Source organism: Miniopterus schreibersii (genome assembly GCF_964146895.1).
Source record: "Miniopterus schreibersii genome assembly, chromosome: 5".
Lineage (NCBI taxonomy): Eukaryota > Metazoa > Chordata > Mammalia > Chiroptera > Miniopteridae > Miniopterus > Miniopterus schreibersii.
The window spans coordinates 39697487-39721794 of NC_138106.1; the positions used below are offsets into that span (position 1 = coordinate 39697487).

The 24308-nt window shown below is 41.0% G+C and overlaps 1 pseudogene across 1 annotated transcript; it reads left to right on the top strand.

Annotated features, from left to right (window-relative positions):
- Window positions 1-22760: 22760 nt before the first annotated feature.
- On the top strand, window positions 22761-23223 carry LOC308557826 (ORM1-like protein 2 pseudogene; annotated as a pseudogene). Its single transcript has one exon. The product of its transcript is annotated as an ORM1-like protein 2 pseudogene (transcript).
- Window positions 23224-24308: the final 1085 nt, after the last annotated feature.

The following is a 24308-nucleotide window of genomic DNA, read 5'->3' on the forward strand; positions in this document are numbered from 1 at the left end:
TGAGAGATTTTAGGAAAGTCTGAAACATGAGCCAAGATAGGCCACTTATGGAAAAGGCACTGGAAACAGTTTGGGTGGGCCCAAAAGTTTGGTGAGGTGGGATCTCAGGGAGTCACCAGGGCAGGGCAAAGAGTCATAGCTAGGTTGATGAAGATTCAGATATATCACCCGCCTACAGGCTCAGTGGGACTCATCAAAGGAACAATGGACTCTGTCAGCAACTTTGTCTGGGAGAAAGCTGTCCCCCCACCCCCCGGCTCTTGTCCTGATGCCAGACAATTCAGTTCCTCCTGTATGTCCCTAGTGCCTTTCAAGCTGCTACCCCAGTGCTGGAGCTCAGAAAGAGTGAGTCAATCTGTGTGTGGGCCCTTTAGGAGGAACTGCCTGGGAATCCAGCAGCCTTCAGAAGTGATGGAAACTTCTCTTCCCAGCACTGAAACCCTGGACTTGGGGCTTGGTATGGGGCTGGGACCCTTTGCTCTTCATGGGGAACCTCTGCAGCCAGAGACATCCCTCCTAATTTTTATCCACCGCACGTGGGCGTGGGACCAGCCTGTTCGTGCCTCTGCCCCTCCTACAAGTCTCCATGTGGTTTCTTCTTTAATTCCCTAGTTGTAGGACTTCCATTCAGCCAGATTTCAGGTGGTTCTGAATGATTCTGAAGGTTAGTTGTAATTTTTATATGGTTGTGGGAGGACGGGAGTACTGCATTTACCTATCTTATTCCTATCTTTTTTGAATATTATCTATTAACTCCATACTATAAACCCAATTACATTGACAACTCACTTCTTTCATCTTCTTGAAAAGATAAAAACTTCTCCGTCATTGATTTTTTTATATTTATAATTATCGTTATTAGTTTCTTCAATGGTTACTTATTTAAGTAATATGCTTCCATTGATGTGCCTTCTTAAATACTGTATATTAAGCCTCCACTCTAAAAAGTAAGAAATCTGCCTATTTGCGCTATTCCCACGTTCTCGAACCCTTCACTACCCTTTCTTCATTAGTTTTGCCAGACAAATTTCATTTTTTATGGTACATTTTATTTTATTTCCCATGAGGCACCCAATTATTACCACAGTGAGTTGATGTAATTCCAGCCGTCCTAATTAACTTGTGCGGCTTTATCCAGATTGCATTCTGGGGTTAGAATGAGACAGCCTGTGCCAGCAGCTGGCATGCTCTTAAATGTGAAAGGCTGTCTCTGAGCCCCTGGAGGTAGGAACGGAGTGTGGTGAAAGGGTGGTTTTTATGCTCTGCTCAGTTTTCTAGCAAACTTTCATAGTAGACTTTTGGACTAGGAGTAGAGTCACAATTTTACAACTGTTAACTTTGCTTCCTCCCCTATCAAAGGTTTGTTCCTATTAGTTGTCTTCTGCTTCAATAACAGTCTTATTGTCAGGCCCTAATGAGATAGCTTGAGAGCACTTTGTAATATGCCTCAAAGATATCAGGTGTTAACAAGTTCTGATTTTCTCCCAGATAAAAGATTTTGTTAACATGGAACTAAGTAGATTGATTGATTGTTATCTTGATTTCCACGTCAGTTGGCCCTTCTTGGTTGGGTATGAAGTCACTATTATAAGGTCAGAGGTCAGAAAAAGGAGGAAGAGGCAAGGAGAAATCAGCTGCTAAATAATCATGAGCTGACTTCAGAGGAAAGCCCGGAAGGAGTCTGAGCAAATCCCCTTGTTCTGGGAAAATGCAATGATTTAACATTAACCACCGCTAGCTGTAGGTAGGGATACTGGCAGTGTTTACCGGGAGCTTTCTACCTCCCCTGTGCCAACGATCTTCAACACACAAGAATGACTAGAGCTGACTGATGACATGTTAGAAATGAGACAAGTGAGGCCAAAAGGGGTTCAGGGATTCAAGAACCATGAGCTAGTTAGTATTGGAGCTGGGTTTAAAAATCAATTCTTCCAATTCCCTGTTCAGTATTCTTTCCTTTGGATAAATAATATTTCATTTCCTCCTGTCTCTGTCTCTCCCCTTCCTTTCTTCTCTTCCTTCCCCTTCCCTCTTTTGCTGTATGATCCTGCCTGTTTTGTCATCCTCTCTCCTCTATCTCTCTGAGTGAAGGTGACTTCTGTTAATGTAGCTTCTGCTTCTCTTAAGAAGCCATGAAGAGAACTGTTGGAACTTAGCAGAACATGTGCCAGTGTATCCCATACACTCATGCTTACAAAACAGAGTTGTCTTGTTTCATTCACAGTTTGCCTTTGGCTCAGCATGAATGGAGAGGGCAATGGTGAGAGAAAACTAAAGGCTGTGGATCATTTATTTGTGCGATGGAGGCAGATTCTCTTAGGATTAGAGTGTTCCCTAGAGACAAAACCAGGAAGTGGTAAAAGGCCTGGTTTATCCACCAGCATAACTAGTTGCTGGTACTTATCTTTTGTTATCTTTCCTTTTCTGAGATGTAAACCCTAAATCTTATTTCTATTATAATTAAATCATTCCCAGATTTTAATTAAAAATCAATTTTATAATCCCATTGTGTCTATAACCTCCCCAAAAAGTAAGAGAGGGAGAAGAAAATTAGGCTTCTATGAGAATTAAGCATAAGGTTAAAGCTATGTCTAATTGTAACCACACAAATTTCTTGCTGTTTAAATTTGGACAAGTCACTTTACTTGAGCTTTCAATATCCAATCTATAAAATGTTGATAATAACATCCTTATTAGGCCGAACTCACAGTTCATCATAGATTTAAATGATGGATGTGAAAGTGTTTTGTAAATTGCAAAGTGCAAAAATAAAGTTAAGTTCTCAAAGAGTTCTAAAAATTCATATTTATTTGTCAAATCTCCCCCCTATTTTTTAATATGCCAACACTAGATAATGATGAGAAAACTGTGACCCTGAGTGGTCAGGTGATTTGTAAGTAATCATATAAATGGATGGTGGTGGAGTCTGAAACATGAGGTCCTCTGATTTCAAATCCTCCCTTTATCGTGCAACTAATTCTTATCAGTCCTCAAATGCATTGTAGTTCTTCAGGGTAAATGGGCCCCATCTCTTAGTCCCTGTTCCCATCTGAACTTTGTGATGAGGTAGAGCATAGATAGTCTCGTGCTTAGAGAGCAGGTCTGAAGTCAGGCCTGGGAGACAGTCCTGGATCTGCTTCTGAGTCACCTAGAGCAGTGACACAATAGTCCTGGCCTCAGTATCCTCTGTTAAGTGGAGAGGGTAATGGTATCTATCTCATTAGTCTGTGTTGAGGATTAAAGGAGATGATACTTACAAAGTGCTTAGAAAAACGCCTGATACGTAGTGAGTATTCAGAAAATGCAAGGTTTTAGAATAGGTTTGGTAGAAAGACTCACTGGTGTACGAGTCAGGGACCTAGGCCCTCATCCACTTTCTTGATATGATTCTCCTCTCCTTGCTGAATGTCTCAGTTTGCTCATTTTTAAAACCTAGAAGATTTTTTTTTTGGGGGGGGTCTTGAAACCCTGTGCTTTTGTGGTACTCTACTGGTGTAGCAATTTTCCAAAATTCAGTCATCTTAGAGGGCTAAATAATTTTACCTAATCAATTACTCCTTTGAAAAAATGTCCCCAAAGAGGTTTCCTGCTAGAAAATATTGCTGTTGTCACATTGATTTGCCAACAAAAGCTGAGCAGAAAGGTCAGGCTGAGAAATGTCTTCCTATAAGAGCAAGCATCACCTACTTATCTTTCCATTTTAAAATTTGCTGTTTAAAGTTTGCAATCTGCAAAATATAAGGGATAAGCCATACTGCAGAAGTGAGGCTCAGGGAACTGCTTGCGGTGGTTACCACCAGCCTCTCTGTAGAGAGGCTGGTGAAAGCAGCAGCTAGGAGCTGCCCCCTGTGGACACCTGGAGGGCGGAAGGAGGGCATTCCAGACATTACTCCATCACCTCAGCCTTGCTCCCTCTGGTCCAAAGGCCAGGGAGCTGCTCTGTGCCCCCAGAGTTCTAATTTGGCCTCTGTTCCTCAGACAAGAGCTTCAAAGGGCCTCTGCTTTGCTCTGGGTGAAATCGGCTCATGGCCCAGGCCAATTCTGCTGGCTTCGCGTCTGTCAGTGTGTTCTAATCACTGTTATAAGTGTGGTTCTGCGGAACACCTTGTAAAATATTTTCTATTGCTCCAGCAACATCTCCTGTCTAGACAACCTAATTATGAGCGCAGAGCAAACAGCTGAAGCGTATGCCGCCCCCAAGGGTTGCCTAACCCCAGGAGTGGGGGTAGGAGAACAGGGGAGTGGGGTGGGTGGCATCGGTTCCTTTTTGTTGACTTGACCAGAAAACTGAGTCCTCTCAAAGAATTCAGCTAACTTTTAATTAAAAAGAAATGATTTGGTGGAAGCTGGCATTTTGTTTTTTCCCCCCAAACTCAGTGGAGGATTAAAGGTACCGATTTATTTCCCTTCAATCACATCTTTTTCTTGGCTTCAAAGGTGGTTTGTGGTCTTTGCTTAAAAAAGAAAAGCCACTGATTTAATAATCTGCCCTCCCAGCACCATTCTGAAAATAAAAGTGGCTCCCTAAAGGTATGTTCTTTAAAGTAGTAACCTGATTAATTCAGAGAATCTTTTCTGAGCCTGGCCAGGTAGCAGGCCTTGTGCAGGAGATGTGAACTCTGTCCCACAGATGTCCACAGACTCGCAGGATCTCACACACGCGCGCGCGCGCGCACACACACACACACACACACATTTATGCTTTAACCAGGCTCTGGCTAGTGCTCCAGTGGAAACTCCACAGTGTCATGGGCACAGGAAAGGGAGAAAGAATTTATACTGGGAGGTATTGGAAGGTCTTATGGAGGAGGTGTGATCTGAGAAGGTCTTCGTAGGATGAGCAGAATTTGGGCAAAGAGATGGGGAGGAACAGTGCAGTCCAGACATAAGTAGATAAATGCTCAACTGGTGTGATCACGCCAGATTTCCCAGGGTGGCTGAGTTCAAGTTGCTGAGAAGTATGTTGGAAGTTTCTGAATGATTTTGAACAATAATAATATGAGGAGGTTGGGTTTTAGTTATTCTAGGATGTGAGATGCTGAAAGTTTGGGGGAAAGAGCTTAAAACAATTGGCATTTTGCTTCAGGAAAATAAGGGTAGCAACACCATAAGATATGGTTTGGAGAAAACAGAAACTGTAGGAAGGGATGATTCTTTAATAATAGAGTTAGGAAAGCATAAGGACCTGAACTGGGCCAGTGAGTGAGAAAAGGAGGGCATGGGTGTGAGAAGATTTGGCTACAGAAGAATCTTCAGCAAGTGATGACTGGATTGAATTACCCTGGTGTGGGAGAGGGAGGGGAAGGGATGGACAGGGAGCCTCCAAATGGAAGATGAACTTCATGTTTATTGTGTGGGGTGCCTGATAGGCTATGGGAAAAGGTGATGGTTGGGAGAAACTATTCATACAACTGACATTTATTCAGCATTTGCATTACCAGTTGCTGTGTTGAGTATTGTGATACCATTGTGCTGAGTAGAGTTTTTTCCCTCATGAAGCTCACAGTCAGGGAAGCAACCAGACAGTAATCAAGTAATCATACTGATAAGTATAAAATTACAACAATAATGGTGCTTTGGAGGAGTGATATGTGAAGTGTGTGAATTATCTATTGCCACGTAACAAGTTACCTCAAAACTTAGTACTGTAAAATAACACTTATTATTTCTGTTTCTGAGTCAGGAATATGGGCATGACTTAACTGTGTCCACTGGTTCAGTCTCTCTCCAAAACTTCAGTGAAGGTGTCACTGGGGCTTTGGCATCTCAAAGTTGAACCAAGGGAAGATCACTTTTAAACTCAATCATGTAGTTGTGGGCAGGCTCAGACCTCAATGGAGTTTGGCCAGAGATATCTGTTCCCACCATGTGAGCCTTTCTCTAAGGCTACTGGCAACATGGCTACTGGCTTCTCTTAGAAAGAGCAAGGGTGAGATTGAAAGAGAGGAAGAGAGGTTGAACAAGGTAGAAGCCACAGTCTTCAGGTAACCCAATCTTGGAAGTGACAGCTCATTACCTCTGCCACACTCTGATCACTAGAGACAGCTTACACTAAGGGGAAGCATTTACACAAGGGCATGAATATTAGGAAGTAGACACTATTGGAGGTCATCTAAGTAGTATCCCACCACATGAAGGTTATCAGAACATTTATTACAGGATTTAGACCCAAACTGGAGGGTGAAGATCAGGGAAGTTTTCTCTGAGAAAGGTATTCTGGAGCTGGGTTTGGATGGATGAGTAAGGGTTGACAAAGTGAAGGGGGTTATAGAGAGAATGTTTTGGGAAGAGGAGGCGTATGCACAAAGGAGGGAGAGGGACTGGTACTTCCGAGGATCTGTAAACAAGCTAATATGGCCTGCTAAATCTGAAGGGCCTTAGCCACTGACGTGGAGATGAATTCTGTATTTAGATGTCGATGAGCTATGGCATTTTGGAGGAGTTAGAGTAATTCTGTTTTTACCTGTCACTACACTGGCATTCATTAGAGAATGAAGGGCTTCACAGTTAAAATTAGTTTTAAAGCCTTTACTTTAAACTGTGGGACTATCTCTGGAACTGCTGGGAAATGGGTCTGATTCAGTGTATAAAACAAATAAAATTGCCCACTTATCTCTTAGGATAATGACTTATTGTGTAATGAGATAATGTTCATAAATCACCCTGGGCTTATTGGGAAAAGGTATTATATAAACACAAGGCTTATCAGTGATGATAAAAACAGCTCTAGGGGATTAAAATCAGATGTGCATCTTGACGCTATGGCATTTTACTCCAAACTAAGAGACCCTCTAAGTTCACCAGAGTTCTTGAGAAATGCTTTAGGTTAAGAACTAGAGGTAGCAGGGTGCTCGGAGGTGACTGGAATGGGTATGCGCGTGGAGAGGCAGGGTGGGCACTGGGGAACTCTCTTTTTAGTTCATTCACTCCAATAAAGAGGAGCACTCACCCTTGTCAATCATAGTTAAGTGAATATGACTCTTTAAAATGCAATATGGAAACTCTACTTCTGGGCTGGGAATAAGAAAATCTGAATTCTAGTCTTCATTATGGCTTCAGTTTTTTTGTGCATCCTTGAAAGAAAGTTGTTTCCCCTCTCAGAGCCTCAGTTGACCACCATGTAACATGAAGGGGTTAAAATAGGTGATCCTTAAGTTCTTTTCTATCTCATGGGCCAATGATTAACCAAAATTTTATAATATTCTTTTCAGTTTTGCTCCCATGAAATAAGAACCATAGAACTCCTTGTCAGCAGTCAAGGGCCACTATAACCAATGACAGGTTTTGTTTTGGGAATGTTTAACATTGGCAACAGAACTTGAAACTTTTGTGCATTTATTTTGCAGACTCAGGGAAAGACAGACCTGGAAAAGAGAAAATAGGCCACTTAGTGTTTGATTCACTTTTTTCCAACTTTTATTGACATATTTTTCTACTCCCTCCCCTCCCCCTCTCTTCTCTTTTTCCAAACTCTCTGAACTTAACTATATATTTCATATTTTTATGCCATATCATTCCTCATTTCTCTATTAAAAACATTCAGTCAATAATGAAGTAGGTTAAATTATTCTTCATTTAGGTGTGTCAGACTGATAGATTATCCATCCAACAGGGTGTTTACCTCACCAAAGAAGGTATAGTTTTAAACATACAAGCAAAACATTTTTACTAGTTGGGAGTGAAGTGAGAGGTTAAGAGTCCAGTGTGTTGTCTTTCCTGAGGAGTAACTTCCTAGCTTCTCATCCCCTCCTTCCTCAAATACTCTCTCAGAAAATAAAGTGATATGGTGCAGGACTTTTCCCTCAAATTAAACCTTACTGCATTCCAGAAGACTCAGAATAAGAAATCCTGAGAACAACTGAAGGTCAAGAAAGGTTATTGACCACACTGGATTATCCAACAGGCAGACAAGCACAGGCCTATGAAGACAGCAAAGTACATCCACCAAACAATGGCAGAAGTTCAATCTTAATGCACTTATTCAACATTTTAAATCTATAAATCTTAAACTATTTTAATGTTAGGATTCATAAAAAAATTTCTGCTTTTTGATTTAGTATTGTTGGTATTTTGACTTGTACATGAGTAGAGAAGGCAACACTCTTTACAAAGTCTTAGTATGGCTGTCAATGGGCATGAGTAGTACAACTGGTAGTAAAGCAAGTCCTGTCTTTGGAAGAGTGGCATCAAGCTAAGGAGTTGTGACATGATTGTCTCACCTTCTCCTTCCACTTAGGCAAAAGCAACAACTTTTACCTTCTCTGTAGAGCGTCTTCAGGTGTGAATAAAAGGGACTCGATTTTCTTTCCCTAACTTTTCTCATCTCCATTAGATTCTTGAAAATACTGTCTTTTAAATTAAAATAAGTCTTCAGAGTAGAAGAAATATCTATTAAATGCACATGGCATGAAGCAACATTCTCTTATTTTTCCATATAATAGGATACCTCAGTTATCAGAGGTGATCATTTACCTAACTCGAGCACTGCCTTTTTAGGGTCTCTTGAAGCTAAGTGTCTCCATTTGGCTAAGTTCTGGTCAATGAAATGAAAGTGGAAAAGATGGGAGGGTCTTTTAGGAAGACTTCTCCAAAGGCAAGGAAGCCCTCTTCTCTGTGTCCTCCTACTTCTCCCTCCTTCTACCTGTAATGGGGATGGAATGCCCTGGCTGCCATCCGTGGATCCAAGGAGCAAACCTGGGGGTGGTAGAGGAGGAAGCTGGAAGGAGCCTGGCTTCCACTTCTGCATGGCTCACCTTGGATCTTCTCTACCAAGAGAGAATGTGTGGTTCATTCTAATTGGGATTTTTTTGTTATATGCAGCCAAACTTCATTCTAACTAGTAGAGCCTAGAAAAGAAGAAGGGATTCTGTCAACCCCTTGGGTTAGGGTTAAGGGTGGTGGGGTGGAATTTTTGTGTGATAGGATGTTCATATGGTTTAGGATTCTACAGACTATGGTTCCGATCTCAGATCTGTCATTTATTGGCTTTGCTGCATCGCTTTTTTATTTCTTTTTTTTCCTTCTTTTTCCAAAATATGTCTCTATTGATTTCAGAGACAGGAAGGGAGAGGGAGAGAGAGAGACAGAAACATCAATGATGAGAGAGTCACTGGAGACCGAGCCCACAACCAGGGCATGTTCCCAGACTGGGAATCGAACTGCGATCCCCTGGATCACAGATCGACTCTCAACCGCTGAGCCATGCCAGCCTGGAACTGCATCACTTTTTTGAGGTTTATGTTCTTATCTGAAAGTTGGGGTTAATAATGTCCACCCAATGGAGTTGTGGGGATTAAATGAGGATACATGAGAAGTGCCAAGCTGGTGACTGTTGTAGGTGCTCCAAACATATTAGCTTCCTACCCCCTCCACCTCATTTTCTCTGCCTTTATAAGGAAGATGGCACTCAACAGATATTCTTTACTGTATTACAAAATGCTAATAGGTACTCCTTGAGAAGCTACTGAGTCACTGAGTGGGGCAATTAGGACTACAGGTCTGTAATGTCAGTCTACCTGGAAAGGAGTGTTAATCATTCACTTACCTCAAAGCCTGTTACTCAGAGACAAACTAACGGAGAGCTGGAGCCTGTTTTCTGATGGGAATAGAAGTTTGATGAATTGGTTTGTGAGAGCCTAAGCCCTAATTAATTGGAGATAGGGGATCTGTTTCTGTGAACAGAGAATACAACACGTGGTAAAATACTTCTAGGAACAAGATGGTATCCAACAATTCTGACCAAGCAGGAAGCATGTAGAGTCCAAAGGGATGACTCAACAGGTATGCATAGAGACTTGACCTTAAACCCAATACATGGCCACTTAAAGCATCTAGGGTTATATTTTGTACTGTTTGATGATGGGCCAGCAGGCAGAGGAAGCTAGTTCTAATGCAAAAGCTAACTTATAATTAAGAACATGAGGTAATTAATATTTATTGACCTTTTTAAATTAAAAAGCTGTTTTAGCTATTTTATGTAGTTACGGTCATTATGTGTTTTCTTTGTGTATTTTCACCTTCATCGTAAATTTGATATTGTTGCACCCAGATTCTGTAAACAAGATTTAGTTGAAATAGTGTTAATGAGGTAATTCAACAGATGAAGAACAATGCCTCATAGTCTCTGCAGGGAAGGAGAGATGAATTATATATTGCTCTCGCCCTCAAATAGCCTGAAATTTAATGGGAAACAGGGAAATTAAATATATAGAAAATATATTTTCATATAGCACATAACATGGCAAACCTTAAAGGAAAGATAGAAACAACATATTATGGGAGCACAGATGAGCCAATTATTTTGTAAGGGTGGGAATTGTTGCTAAAGAGACAATAGGCTGATAAATTTTGGTAGAAAATGTAAGATGCCTCATAGGCTTGGGGAAGAGTATTATCAAAAGATGGGATAATACAAAAGTATGAAAAGTTGTGTCAGAAACCATGACGAGCATCATGATTGACTGGAGTATAGGGAAAGAAGAGAGAGGGAAGGCAACCTGTTCACAGGTATTGTGAAATGGCAGGATATGGACATTTTATATATTGTCATTGGCTAATGAGCATCATAAAGGTTTGAGAGCAGAGAGGCTTTATGCATCTTTGTGTCCCTACAGCCAATAGCGCAACACTAATATGTGGCAGGCACACTGCTCTGTACTCAATAAATGGTGAGTAAATTATTAAAACTGGCAGTGTTATGTAGACAGATTGGAGCACAGAATAGTTTGATCAGATCTTTGAGTCAGTGTTGGTGAGAGGTATTGGATGCTTGACCTGAGTGTGGAAAGGAAAGATCATATATGATATTCTGAAGTATCATCCTCTTGTGTGCAACAATGACTAATGCCCCAAACTCCAGTAGTGCAAAGTCACTTGAGTTTTGCTTGGATGGAGGTAAAGTCTGAAAACAACAGCCTTGGGGTTTATGGACCTAGCGTCCTCAGCAAGGATCAAGTTACATCACATACTCTGATGAACTGGGCAGCAGGCAAGGACTTTGTCATGCATGCTCTTGACTTTGCCTTTGGGGATCTGTGCCAAGAATGCCCTGGATTTGATCTTGGGTGTGGTGCTGTCCACTCACTCATAATGCCCAGGGAGGCGTGTTGACAAGGATGGGTGGATGGCAGGGGATTGCTGAGCTATTTCTTGGCAAATCTCTGGGAGGAGGCGTTCCCCAAATGCCTCAATCCTGTTATTTTTGAGTAATGGACTAAACCCAGGTGCCTGATTGGACAGGGCCGCTCCCAATTTCTTCTAGATAAATATTTGGTTGCCAGGAGGTTATATTTAAATGAGAAATACCTCCTTAGGAAGTTGTTGCTTAAGAATTCCTGCAGAGGGCAGGGTCCCATCCCAGCGGGGAAATGCTTGAGAACCACCCCAAAACTTACATTGTACTCACTATGTACTTGCCGTGAGGGCATTCAGTTTAAGGTTCTGCAAAAATCTGTTGCTCTGAATAAGAAGAAAACCATAAGTGTTAGACATACCTGGTTTCTTTACAGAAGCACTACTGGTCTTTAGTGTTGTTACTGTAGGATTCTAAAGCACAAATGGAATCCAAGTCAGGGATTTGGCTTTAAAGAGAGAGACGGGTTCTCTGTAAAAGGCCTTAATCCTTTCTGGCATCTAAAGCACAGAGTCTGGGAAGCTAGGGAATTTGGATATTTTAGACATAGGGCATCTTAACTTTGCCCTTGCTACTTGTAATTAATTTTTAAATGTTGGCTTTCAGGCCCCATCAGTTTAGCTTTTTGTTCTCTCTATGGGGAGAATCCTCTTATGTATTTTCCTTCTATTTTCACTGAATGAGATAATTGGGATTCAGCAACTAAATCTTATAATTGTTTTTTTTTTTGGATCATCTGTCTTTAGAAATAACCCAACATCCTCGGTTTTTGTTGTTGTTGTTTTTAATTAAAGAATATGGAACAAAACACAGAAACACACAGCAAAAAAACAAAGACAAAACGGGGCATAGGCAAAAACGCAAGTAAAAAACCTGTTAACCTAGTTTCTGGGTCAAAGTTCATTGTTTCTGATCCTTCTGTCAAGATCCATTCTAATGATTTTCCATAACAACATGAGGCATTGAAGTCACATGCTGTGACTATGCCTATGATTTTCTGAATCTTCTCTACATTATTTTGGATTTGTTTTTAACTCTTTGGACCCCTTTTCCTTGGGGGTTGTACTAATATCCACTGGCATAGATTGCCTCAAAAGAGGTAGACCTTACCCATATGCAGCAGCACATTCAAGTCCTAAGAGCCTTGTTCAACAGATTGAGTTGAGCCCTGGGGTTGTGTAGGGCATGTTTCAGTGAGAAGCCATCTGCAGGAATGACATGGGGACCTGGGGACACATGCAGAGAGTCGAAGTTCAGGCTTTGTTTCTGCTAATTTATTGCAGAAAAAAACTCTTAGTTATGATGTGTTTAAATTCTTCCAAGGTGCTATTATTATACTTTAACAAATGAGAGTTATGAGAAGAAACAGAAGCTGGAAAGGATTTTAGTGTCTGGTTCAATCTCCCTCATTTTGCAGATATAAACTATGGTCTTGGGGGACTGTGGTCAAGACATCCAATGACAAAGCTGAGAGTAGAACTTAAAGATGCATAAACAACTAAGGAGGTTGTTCATTGACCTAAATGTTTAAGTTCTAACATGTTTAGGTTTTCTTCTCCTTATGTCATCAGAGAACAAGGAATCTGTTCTTGAGAAGCATCTAGGGAATGGAGCAGATGTGGAATTAAACTTTTGACTTTCCATAAATGAGCTCCTTGACCTTGGCTATGGACTGTCTTCTCTCTTCTCTGGACTTAAAAAAAAAATCTGTAGAGTAATGAGAGCACAGTTTAAGATCTTCTGGTGTCCTTTGGATCAAAATTCAATAATTTGAATTTTTATCTGGTACTCTTTTTTTTTTGTTTTTAATATCTTTATTGATTTCAGAGAGAGGAAAAGAGAGGGATAGAGAGATAGAAACATCAATGATGAGAGAATCATTGATCGGCTGCCTCCTGCACGCCCCTGACTGAGGATCGAGCCCACAACCCAGGCATGTGCCCTGACCAGGAATCGAACCCCGCGGCTCAGCCACTGAGCAACGCCTGGCCAGGCTATCTGGTACTCTTAAAAATAAGAATAGATGATGTATTGGGGAGGAAAAAAAAAGTGTAAGTAGTTTTACAGAAATTATACCATGTGGTAGAAGACATGCCTGGATATCAGTGTCAGGAGTTTTGAATTTGACCCAATCTCAACATTTAACCCCTCATACCTTTGTATATTGTTATTGCTGGGGAAGAGTCATTCAAAAAAGTTTCCCTCATTGCTTCTTAGAATTTTTAAACAACTATCCCTTAAAAACTCTACTTGTCTGAAATCCATGCATTTCCACTGGGCAGTTGCTGGGTGGCAGGAGAAGTGCTAAAGTGGTGGTTCATGGACCAAGCAGAATGGCAAAGGGGCCATATTCATGTTCAATTGGTGCTGAATGTGTGTCCCAGTCCCCACAAGTGACACAGTTGGGATTGGGTTTGGATTGGCAGGTATAAGGGGAATCTTTCTTTTCCCATTGTTTGTCACTGGTCATTTGAAAAGGATAGTAAATAATTACAGTAGCCACTACAATTTATTAAACAGCCACTGTAGATTAGATATTGTATTAGACTCTTTAGCTATGTAATTGTGAATTCAAATATCCCCACTAGTGAGACGTTATTATCCGCATTTCACAGATGAGGAAACTGATGAAAAGAAAGGTCAACAGACAGAGCCAAGGTCACAAAGCCAGCCAGTGTTTTCCTTGAGATGAAACATAGATCCTTATGACACCAACACCCATTCTTTTACTACCATGGGACTGCTAAATAAGTAAAGATGAAGCCAATGACAAAAATTTTGTCTGTTTTTGAGGTGAGTGAATCGATGGGAGTGTAAGTGTCAGGCACATTCAGGCTAGAGAGAGTATAGTGATGTCAGTTCCTCGTTCTTGGTGTCCTGGAATCTGCAAAGCCCTTGTACACTCTTTATTGGATTGGATACACACACAGAGACACACATACACACACACACATACACAATCCCCTAGTAAATGCAGGAGGGTGATGAATTTTGAATTTTACAAATGAAGAAACTGAGGCTCATTTGAAGGTGAAGTCATCTTAACAAAGTTTTTGGTAAATAGTGCAAAAATGGGTCTCCTGTTTCCCCAGGCTAAGACATTCTCACTACATCATGCAGCCTTAAAGAAATGGGTTGTTTTCTCTACATTGGCAGTCCCTAAGGTAGAGGGACAGTCTTAGGCCTTAGTGCACAGAGTTGAGACAGTCCCCATCGACTTGATGGCCCTCATCTTTCAGCACTGGCTAATTCCTGCCTACACTTAGGATAATGCCCGCTTAAGCTGCAGCTGTTTATAGCGTCCTGCACACGGGAGATACCTCCCTAAGCTGGCCCATCAAGCACATAATGAAACCATGAATCTGCTGCTTCTTCACTAAAGGCCCTTGGTTGGTGCCAGTGTTCAGACAAATCTTGTTAAATGATCCCTAGCAGAAAATAGGAAAGAAAGTAATCTAGACATCTTGGATATTGTGCATGCTTATGTTTTACATTATTTAATTTTGGATGGAATATAGATAAGAAATTCTTTTCAAATCTTGAATATCTGAGGTTGTGTCAGAGAACTTCTGGAATTAGAATGGACCCTCGAGATGATCTAAGACCCGAAGAAAGAGAGTTACTTATGTAAGGTCAAACTTATTTACAGAGGCATGGATGACTGGATGTTCTGATCCCTCAGGAAGAAGCTTGGGCTTGGGAACCAAGCATATGTGGATTTGAATCCTCACTGTCATTTACTAGTAGCAGCAGCTTAACCACTTGACGTCTCTGATCCTTAGTCTCATCTTTAAGATAGACATAATAGGACCTATTTTGCAGGGGCAATGGGTCAGTCTAAGAGAGCTAGAATATTAGAAAGCCTAATGTAGTATGAGCATACTCTGCCTTTCCTCTACACCCTGATGCCCCAGTGTCTCTCATTTGGTTTGGATACTAATGAGATCATGTGTTACAGAGTTTACAGCCCAGATAACCCACATGATATAGAAATACAACCCAGCCCTCAATGGGAAAAATACTGTGCAATCAATCCCTTTATAATTTATTCACGCCATAAGTTAACCATGTTATAGCAAGCTTTTGCCATATGTAGTTTTAGCATCTATTATTACATTTGGGATCTGCTTTGACTTGTATTCCTGAACCTGTATAATTAAGTGTTATATTATAGTGGGCTTCACAGCATTGGGTAATGAAAAGAATTCTGGCCTTGTAATCAGGGGAATTTTGTGCCAACTCTTCCAGGCACCAGCTGTGTGATTATAGATGCCTCCTTCTGAGGCCTAAATATGAGCATTTTAGTTCCTATAAGTCCTGATCAGTTTTAAGTTTGATTTTTTTAAATTTATTTTTTGGTATTTTCTTCTACTAGTATATATTGAAACACCAGTTTATTATGTCTGTATAATTGTTCTAGTGGGGTAGGTAAACTGTTATTCTTCTAAGTCAAATCAATTCAATAGTGGAAGAGTTAACTGAATTCCTAACCATAGATCTCTCCTGCTAAATTGGGTGCTTTCTGTTTTTTGTTTTTCACTGTGAGGGCTCTCAATACTGAACAGGATCGGCAAGTTTATTAGTCAGCTCTGGCAATGATAGGCCTTTATAAAGTACCCCAGGTTACAGGAAGGTGGCACTAGAGACTCTTCTCTCAGATAAATGAGGCCTGGGGTCTGGAATGGAATAGTCAAAGATTTTTAAATTGGAGACCACCAAGCAGGCATCTTCTCTCCAGTAACCCTGACAGGTGATTACCCAGCCTTTGCTTAAAGGCTTCTGGTAGAAAGAGAATTCACTACTTCTCGCCTTGCCTGTCTCACTCCAGGAGTTTCTGGTGAGAATGGTCTTTCCTGTATTGAGTTAAAATAAGCTCCTTTTGAAGTTGTCACCTCTTGGTCCTAGTATTTAAAACTCCGTTGCTACACAGAATCAAAAGTCTGTTCATTCATTCAACAACTTAGTTCCTATTATATGTCAAATACTGTGCTGAGCTCCAGGGAGATGACATATAACACCTTTCTCTCTAAGGGTTTACAGTGTAGTTGGAGACACAGAAAAGTAAATTGTCAGTTGTAGTAGGATGTGGGGCCAGTTCTGCTGCTTGTAGACATGGGGTGTTCTGGGGGGGAGGAGGCAAGAAGGATACCCTACAGAGTTTGAAAATCCAAGTATTCGTGTCCTCCTTCGTCTGTAATTCTGGAAGTCACAGCAAAACTCGGGAGACTTGATCTCTAATCCCCATCTTGCTGCAATTGTCCCTAATGAAATAATGAACAATTCAATCCATTTCCCATAGCAGAAGCCACAGGTAGCATCCTTTTGTGTTATTAGGCCTTCACATTTTAAAATAAATATCAACATACTCATCTGATGAACCTGGCCCAATAGCTCTCTCTTCTTTACCTCTGCTCTACACTGATCCCCCTAGAATAGAAAATCGGTACTTAATTCTCCCTATACCCGAGCCTTGTTAAGCCCCACTGAGCCCCTTCCATACTATGGGCCTGCATTGTGGTGACCTTTAGCTTTTGCCTGAAATGTTCTCAGCAATCATTGAATTAAAAGTACACTTAGAGAAAACCCACAGAAATTTTGAGCATGCCCAGGCACATTGAAAGTTGCCCCTGGGATCTTTCCATTGACCAGCACAAAAAACATGACTAAGGCAAGTGTCTGCCCACTCCTGTGTGGAAATAGTGTTGTGTTTGTCTGCAAGCCAGTCAAAAAATGTATGTTGAAAAAATGGCCTTATGACAAGCTATTTTGTACCCCAAATGCCTTGATACTTCAAACCCTTTCTTTTTAAAATTCTTGTAGCCCAATATTTTTCACTGATCCTTGGAGGGATTTTCGGAGAAAGGGTGAGTGAGCCAGACTCAGGGGTCTGAGGGTCTGTTAGGACTGAGATAGGCATTACTCCCACCGGCTTCAGTCACACTATTTTTTTTTTCTTCCAGCTAAAGTGAAATAAAAATATGGGCCATCTCATAGTCACTGGAGGGAAATCCCTAATGCTGGGATATGAAATCCACTTTCTAAGTCCCAGTACATAAAATATTTTGTCTGGAATAGGAAAAATATCTAATTGCCATTTGTCCAGCCTATCTAGATAAATTTCAAGGTCAATGCCAATCTTTCTTGGAAGTATTCAGAACATGGACTCAAAGGAACAGTAAACTCACTGATTTTTAGATTTTAAATGACTCTTACATGTGTGATGAGGAGAGTGGTAATTGAGGCTTGAGGCCCAGGGATAACACTGAGAGTTTTCTGATACCATATCACAGTATAGATTTCCTAATGTAAATGCAATTTCAGTAAACTTTAAGCAATGATTTAATTTTTTTGCAAAATAATTCCCAGGATTTACCATCTTCTGTTTTTGTTTGCTTTGTTTTTTGTTTTCTAGACTAAAGGGAATGAAGTTTTTCCTTCAGTTTGGCAATGGATATTTCTCATCAGTTTAAAAACTTTTAGAGTTGACAGATTTTTACTATAGTTGAAAGCACACAAATAGTTATCAATTTTCACCTAAAATTTAATCTTGATCTATGCCTTTTCTAAAACAAATAAGAACCACTATGTTTTCCAAAGAGCATATCTTGGGAGTTCAGTGAATTTTGATATATGTATAAAAATAAAGTTTATTACTGACTGTACTAATTATAATCCACAAATCCTCTTATCAAATATCTGTTGTGGTTAAGGTAATGCATGTATTTATGCTTTTTGATTGCTCTAGGAAGAAAAGAATAAAAAGATGTATCACCTCTTGAGAGGTCAAGGCCTTTTCCTTTTTGACTGAACTCCTCCAAATCAAGCTTCTGCTTAACTTGGCTCAGACACCAAGCAGGAAGAATAAGAGTAACATTTCAAGCCAGGCTCAAACAATCTGTTCAGATAGAATAAGCACGCACTGGGTGTGAATATGTGCACATCACTACATTAGGTGTTGTGATGTAGAACTAAGCAACACAGTCTGTGCTATAATAGTGCATATTCCATTAGCAGAAATAAGTCAAGTACTTGGACAGCTATGCTTTAAGGTACAGTGAGCTTATGTCACTGCAGAGGAGTTGACACCAAAGGGAATTCATACAACCATGGCTACATCTGGAGGATATAAAGGAAGCGGTGTATGACATGACCTTTAAAGAAGGGATACCAGGTTATTGGTGGGGAGTTGGGATGTAAAGAGAGGGTTAGGGGAAAATCCTGGTCTAGGTACAAAGTATAGCAAGAACAGAGCACATGGTCAAGAAATAGCAGGGAAATGCAGAGAACAGTGAGTGGGTACAGTTTTGCTTGAGTGTAATGAATGCATAGTGGCTGGCTGATAAGGCTAGAAATGGGGCCAGATGAAGGACGGAAACTTTAAATGTTAGTGTGAAATATTTGTACATTCTTGGTAGCATGGAAGCTTTAGTTGAATTTTAAATGAGGAAGTGCATCCATTTAGCAGATGCATATTTTTTTGACATGCCTTCCATAGATCAGGTACTATGAGAATTTTTCTTTGAGCATTCAATGGAAAAATAGACAACCTCATGCCTCAAAGTCTTCTGTGGGACAAAGAGTGAAATATAATTATTTTAATATAGTTATGAGTACAGAGTGGGGCATCTTGTTCAGAAAGCTAGGGGATCATGGAAAGTTCTTTAAAGCAAATGAGCCTTAAGAATTGAATAAGGGCTTTCTAGGTGGTGGAAATAAGAAACGCTGCTCCAATAAGATCCTTGGAACAGTTTATGTGATTGCTAATACAAGGAACACTGGGAGGAGAGATTCCTGTGGAAGGATGGGAGCAGGGCAATGGGGGAGGAAGTGAGACCAGTTAGGAGGCTGCTGCAGTGGAACAGTATCTGAACTATTGAGACGGCCATAGGATGAAGAGAAGTCACTGCTACAGAAGAGGAAGCAGCAGCAGATGTTGACCTGATGCTGAAGTGGGGGCTGTGGTGGGAATTGCAGAGGGGGAAGAACAGGAGAAAAGGAGCTACAAATATCTATGATTGGACATCTGGGAGGCAAGGAGAATGGTGCTGCTGTTAGGAGGAATGCAGCAATCAGGAGAGAATAGTTTCAGGAGAAATGTGTGGAATTCAGTGCTGGGTCACTACTAGAAAGCAGAATAAGCAAATTTCCATAAAACCAGGCCAGGAGGAAAATTTCTTGGGCTATTGATGTAATAATTTCTTCCTTTTATCTCTCGGAAAATTTCAGGCCATAGGACAAGTACTGAAATATCGCCTCAAGCACATGTTAAACTATTGGTATCTAAGGCAAAAGACCAGTTGTATCAACAACAAACTGCAGAAACCATACTCTGTTAACAATTCCTTTATAGATGCTCCTGAACTTATAGTGGATTTTGTCCGGATAAAACCATCTCAAGTTGAAAGTATCATCAGTCGAAGATACATTTAATACACCTAATCTACTGAGCCTCAGAGCTTAGCTTAGCTGACCTTAAATGTGCTCAGAATACATACGATAGTTGGGCAAGTATCTTGAGTTTCATCTCAAGAGAGTAAACACCTTCCTCTTCTCACCAGGGGCTGGAGATACACTCAGATGGGCATTTTGTAGACAAGATGGGATGCAAAAGCAAACAATATCCAAAAACTTTGGCAACACAGTACACTGTAGAGTACGGTTGTTTATCCTCATGATTGCATGGCTGGCCGGGGGCTGTGGTTTACTGTAGCTGTTGCACCGCAGGTCACTAGCCCAGGAAAACGTCAAAATTCAAAATCTGAAGCATGGTTTTCTTCTGACTGTGTATTGCTTTTGCACCATTGTAAAGTTGAACCATTCTGAGTTGGGGACTGTCTGTATACTTCCTTGTCTTGGCTTATGGATGCTCTAAATAGTACCTTGGGATTATTTATGATGACAGGTTGGTACTTTTCAGCAAGCTGCTTTCTCGGAAAGGGACCAACAGAGACAGGGTTTTCTCAAAACACCTAATTTTCATTTCTTCCTTTTTTTCTTCAGTTCGTGGGTAAAATTAGTGACTAGTGGACCACATGTATAGATTTAATGACCCCACATACTTTAGGGATGAATCATGGTGGCCTCCTCTCTGTGTTTCCTCATTACTTCATTTCCAACTCCATTTCTGTCTCCACTATAATTGCAGCACTGGGTGAGACGCTGCTCAGGGAGGAATTAGCTGAACTGTGGTGGTTTGGCAGCAGAAGGGAAGGGAGGAAATAGCATGGAACAGGAGGTTTGTGTGAAACATGTAGCCATGTGGCTCTCTGCCCAACCAAGGCAGCTTCCCCTCCAGTTTCCAGCCCTCCTAGGGCTTTCAAGGCATTGGGTGCAAGGCAGAGGTAAGTCTACATGATGTATTTGTCCCAAACATAATTATCTGGATATGAGGCAGAGCTTTAAACACACGCATTTGCACACACCTCATACCCTAAGATTTCAGGGGAATTTTTAAACTACACACATGTTTCAGAAAACAGTAAATTCAAAGGAAGGAGAGGAATTGATTTGGGTGGTCTGATGGTTTGATGGAGAAAGAAATGCAGATAGTAGTGTAAAGGTAAGAATGGGAAAACAACATACCTCAATTCTATTAGGAGCAAGTGCTTTTTTAAAAAAAAAGTCTTCTTATTTGTGACTCAAGCCTCTGAAAATCAAATTGTTTCATTCAGTAGGTGCATGTTTGACCAGTGTACAGAATATAGAAGACTAAATAAGTGAAAGTCTATAGGTTTGAAGTGCTAAAAGCCAATTAATTAGGGAGATCAATTGTTGGTAAACAATTGATGTATAGGCAAGCTAAAAAGACAACATTGAGCTTGGCCGGCGTGGCTCAGCGGTTCAACATGGACTTATTATTCAGGAGACTGAGATTCGATTCCAGGTCAGAGCACATGCCAGGGTTGCAGGCTCCATCCCCAGCAGGGGGTGTGCAGGAGGCAGCTGATCAATGACTTTTATCATTGATGTTTCATCTCTCTCTCCCTCTCCCTTCCTCTTTCTGAAATCAATAAAGACTTAAAAAAACGAAACAAAAAAATACCAACATTGAGGAGCATGGGTAGCATGGATCCATGAACTTGAATGCACTTTACAGCTTTTTAGTTCAATTCCATATTTTATTTTGGAATCTCTATTATATTAGCTGGCAACTGGGTCACTGGTGTCTGCCTCAACATGCTCAGAAGTGGGGAACTCAGGGTAGCCACAAATAAGCTTAAGTCCTCATATCCATAAATATGCTTCAGATTTATGAACTTTAAATCATGTGCTTTCTCAGATGTGTGTCTCCAGGCTGACTGACCGGCTTCGCAGAGGACAGTCACGTATATCAAAGATCTCTATCACCATGCCCTTTCTCTTACCCTTGGTTGCTTGATTTAGAATCAGTGCCTCTTCTTTTCTTGACACTGTCTTTGTGGGGTTGAAATAGTGCTGTGACTCCAAGGCTCAGGAGCAGTGAAGCAGGGACCTGGATAATCTACTGCCTAGATCTTTAGATCTAGTGCTCCCAAGATGAACATTTGGGTGGTAGTTGCTACTCCTTTGGGTTGAGAGAAAGCCTCAGGGGTCCAGAGGTCAGGAGGAGTCTGCAATGTTGTAGCCCTGGGTCTTCCAGCCCAGCACGAGGTGTGGAAGCTGCTGCTGAAAAGCAGATTACTCATCCAGATCCATAATGTCCCACTTTAGTAATGTGGTAAATGATGCTATGAACAATGCCTTTTTCTATCCAATTTGTTACAGTCCATGTGCTCATTAAATAAGGCTGGATGTGGTATCATGGAAAGAGACAAGTGCCAAGCACCTATGCTCCATATTCTTAGGAAGTATGTTCAGAGTATAAAATAATAAAACTTCATAAGTCAAACCTTTCAAAATGTATTTGAAGTCAGTTATATTTTAGGCTGAAGTCAGCAAACATTTTCTCTAAAGAGATATAGTAAACATTAAACTCTAGGGACCATACAGTATCACAGCTACTCAACTGGGCTGTTATAGAGTGAAAGCAACAATTGACAATAAATGAATGGATGGGGCTGTGTTACAATACAGCTTTTTAAAAAACAACAGGCAGTGGGCCAGATTTGGCCACAGGCCCTAGTTTGCCAATCATTGCCCAGAAGGTGGACAGTTATCATAGTGGAGAACAGTCCCTGGCAACCCACAATGAGTCCTGTTCTGACCTGTTCAACATTCCTATGTATGATTCAATTGATGGCAGAGGACACACATAGTAAATCTGCAGGTTTCAGGAAATCAGTGTTCTGTAATATATTTTGCAACGTGATTATGTTGCAGAAAGAGACAACTATAACCTAGTGGCTAAAAGCACTGCCTTCGGAGTTAGATGAACCTACCTTGAAATTGTAGCTTTGCCACTTTCTACTTTGGGGAACTCTTCCTAACTTGTGTAAGTTTTTCAGCCTCTCTAAGTTTTATATTTGTCACCTGTAAAATGGGCACAATTTTACTTGTCTCAAGCGTTGTTGCAAGGATTAAATTATATGGTATATATATAGAAAGTATTAAAAACAATATCTGACACACAGTAAGCTTTCAATGAAAGGCAGTATGAAAAACCTCACTGGAGCACTGCACCTCTAGCCAGCCAGCTTCTTGAGCTTACAGGATGAGTGTGGGAGTGGCACACAGTCAAGTAAACCCCTACCCTCAAGGGACGCATAGCCAGGGCATCTGGCTGGCTATTTCATCTTCCTGGGACTGCTGCATGCGGTTCTATTCATCATCCTCTTCGTCAGCATTCCTGTAGTGTGGACCCTGACCAACGTCATCCATACCTTGGCTATGTATGTCTTGCTACGTATGGTGAAAGCTACACCCTTTGAGACCCTTGACCAAGGAAAGGCTCAGCTACTGACACGCTAGGAACAGGTGGTCTACGGGCTCCGATTTACCTCTTCCTGCAAATCCCTCGGCATCTCTCCTCTTGTATACTCTGCCTCCTAGCCAGCTTCTACACCAAGTACGGTGCTGTTCGCTTCCTCATCAACGCAGCCTCATTGCTCAGTGTACTGCTGCCTAAATTGCCCCAATTCCATGGGGTTCATCTCTGTGGCATCAATAAATACTGAGGGATAGCCCTGGGGATGACACTGGAACAAAAGGCTGTAACATCTTTCCTTTCTCCATACTCTCTTCTATATCTTGAAAACCTGAGCACTATACAACGGTTCCTAAATACCCAGAAGGAGAACAGATTGGAAAATGGGGCTCCATGGGCCCAGCCCTGCTAGGAGCACCCTTCTCGGAATAAGGACTGGCAGGGGAGGTAAGGGACAAATCGCCCTCCTCTGCAGTAGGAGGCCATGTTTGGGCAGCTTGGTTGGTGATTAAGTTTTTCCTTAACTTCCACCCTACCATCTCCTAGCTTTGTTTTACTGTGTATTGTCCTTATAATAAAGGCAGTTTTTAAAAAAAATATATAAAAAGAAAACCTCACTGAATCGGGAACAGAAAACAAAGGAAGTCACCTGATTTGGGGGAGACAGGGCAAGCTGGTTCATCGCGCAGAGGCAGACTCCCCTGACACCTGTTGCAGGTTGTCTAGAGACTCGGTATCAACTTGTAGGTTGTGACTTTGAATGCAACAGTGCAGAGAGGCGATTCCCTCTCTAATGAGATATTTATGGAAAGTTACAGAGGGGGATGTTGAATGAAAGAATAAACTGAATCCAGACCTTCAGATATGCAGATGAATTAGAGGAAGAGCCTCAAACAAGAGTAAGAATAATCCCATAGATCACAGATCTTTATCCAGAAGGTCTCTGAGCTGGATTTGTAGCCACTTCCTCTTAGCTCTATGGTTGGGTGGGATTCCTATTGCAGAGAAGGGGATGGAGTTACACCTTGTTTTTTGCTACTTAGGGATTTTTGTTGTAAACTCCCATCAGCACCAGCTGTGTACAGGACAATCTCCATGCTAGACTAGAAGATATTTCATATCATGAACTTGGTCTTACTTAGTTTTGAGACCCTCTAACCTAGCAAAGTATAGGAGAAAAAGGTTTTTAAAAGTGTGAGTGTCATATCTGAAATAATAGATTAGCTAAGAAAAAGTTTATCATAGCCCATGGGATAGAGTAAATACTAAAAGGAAACTGATAAATAGAGACGTTAAGTAACTTTCCAAGGAAACACAGCTAATACGTGACAGAGC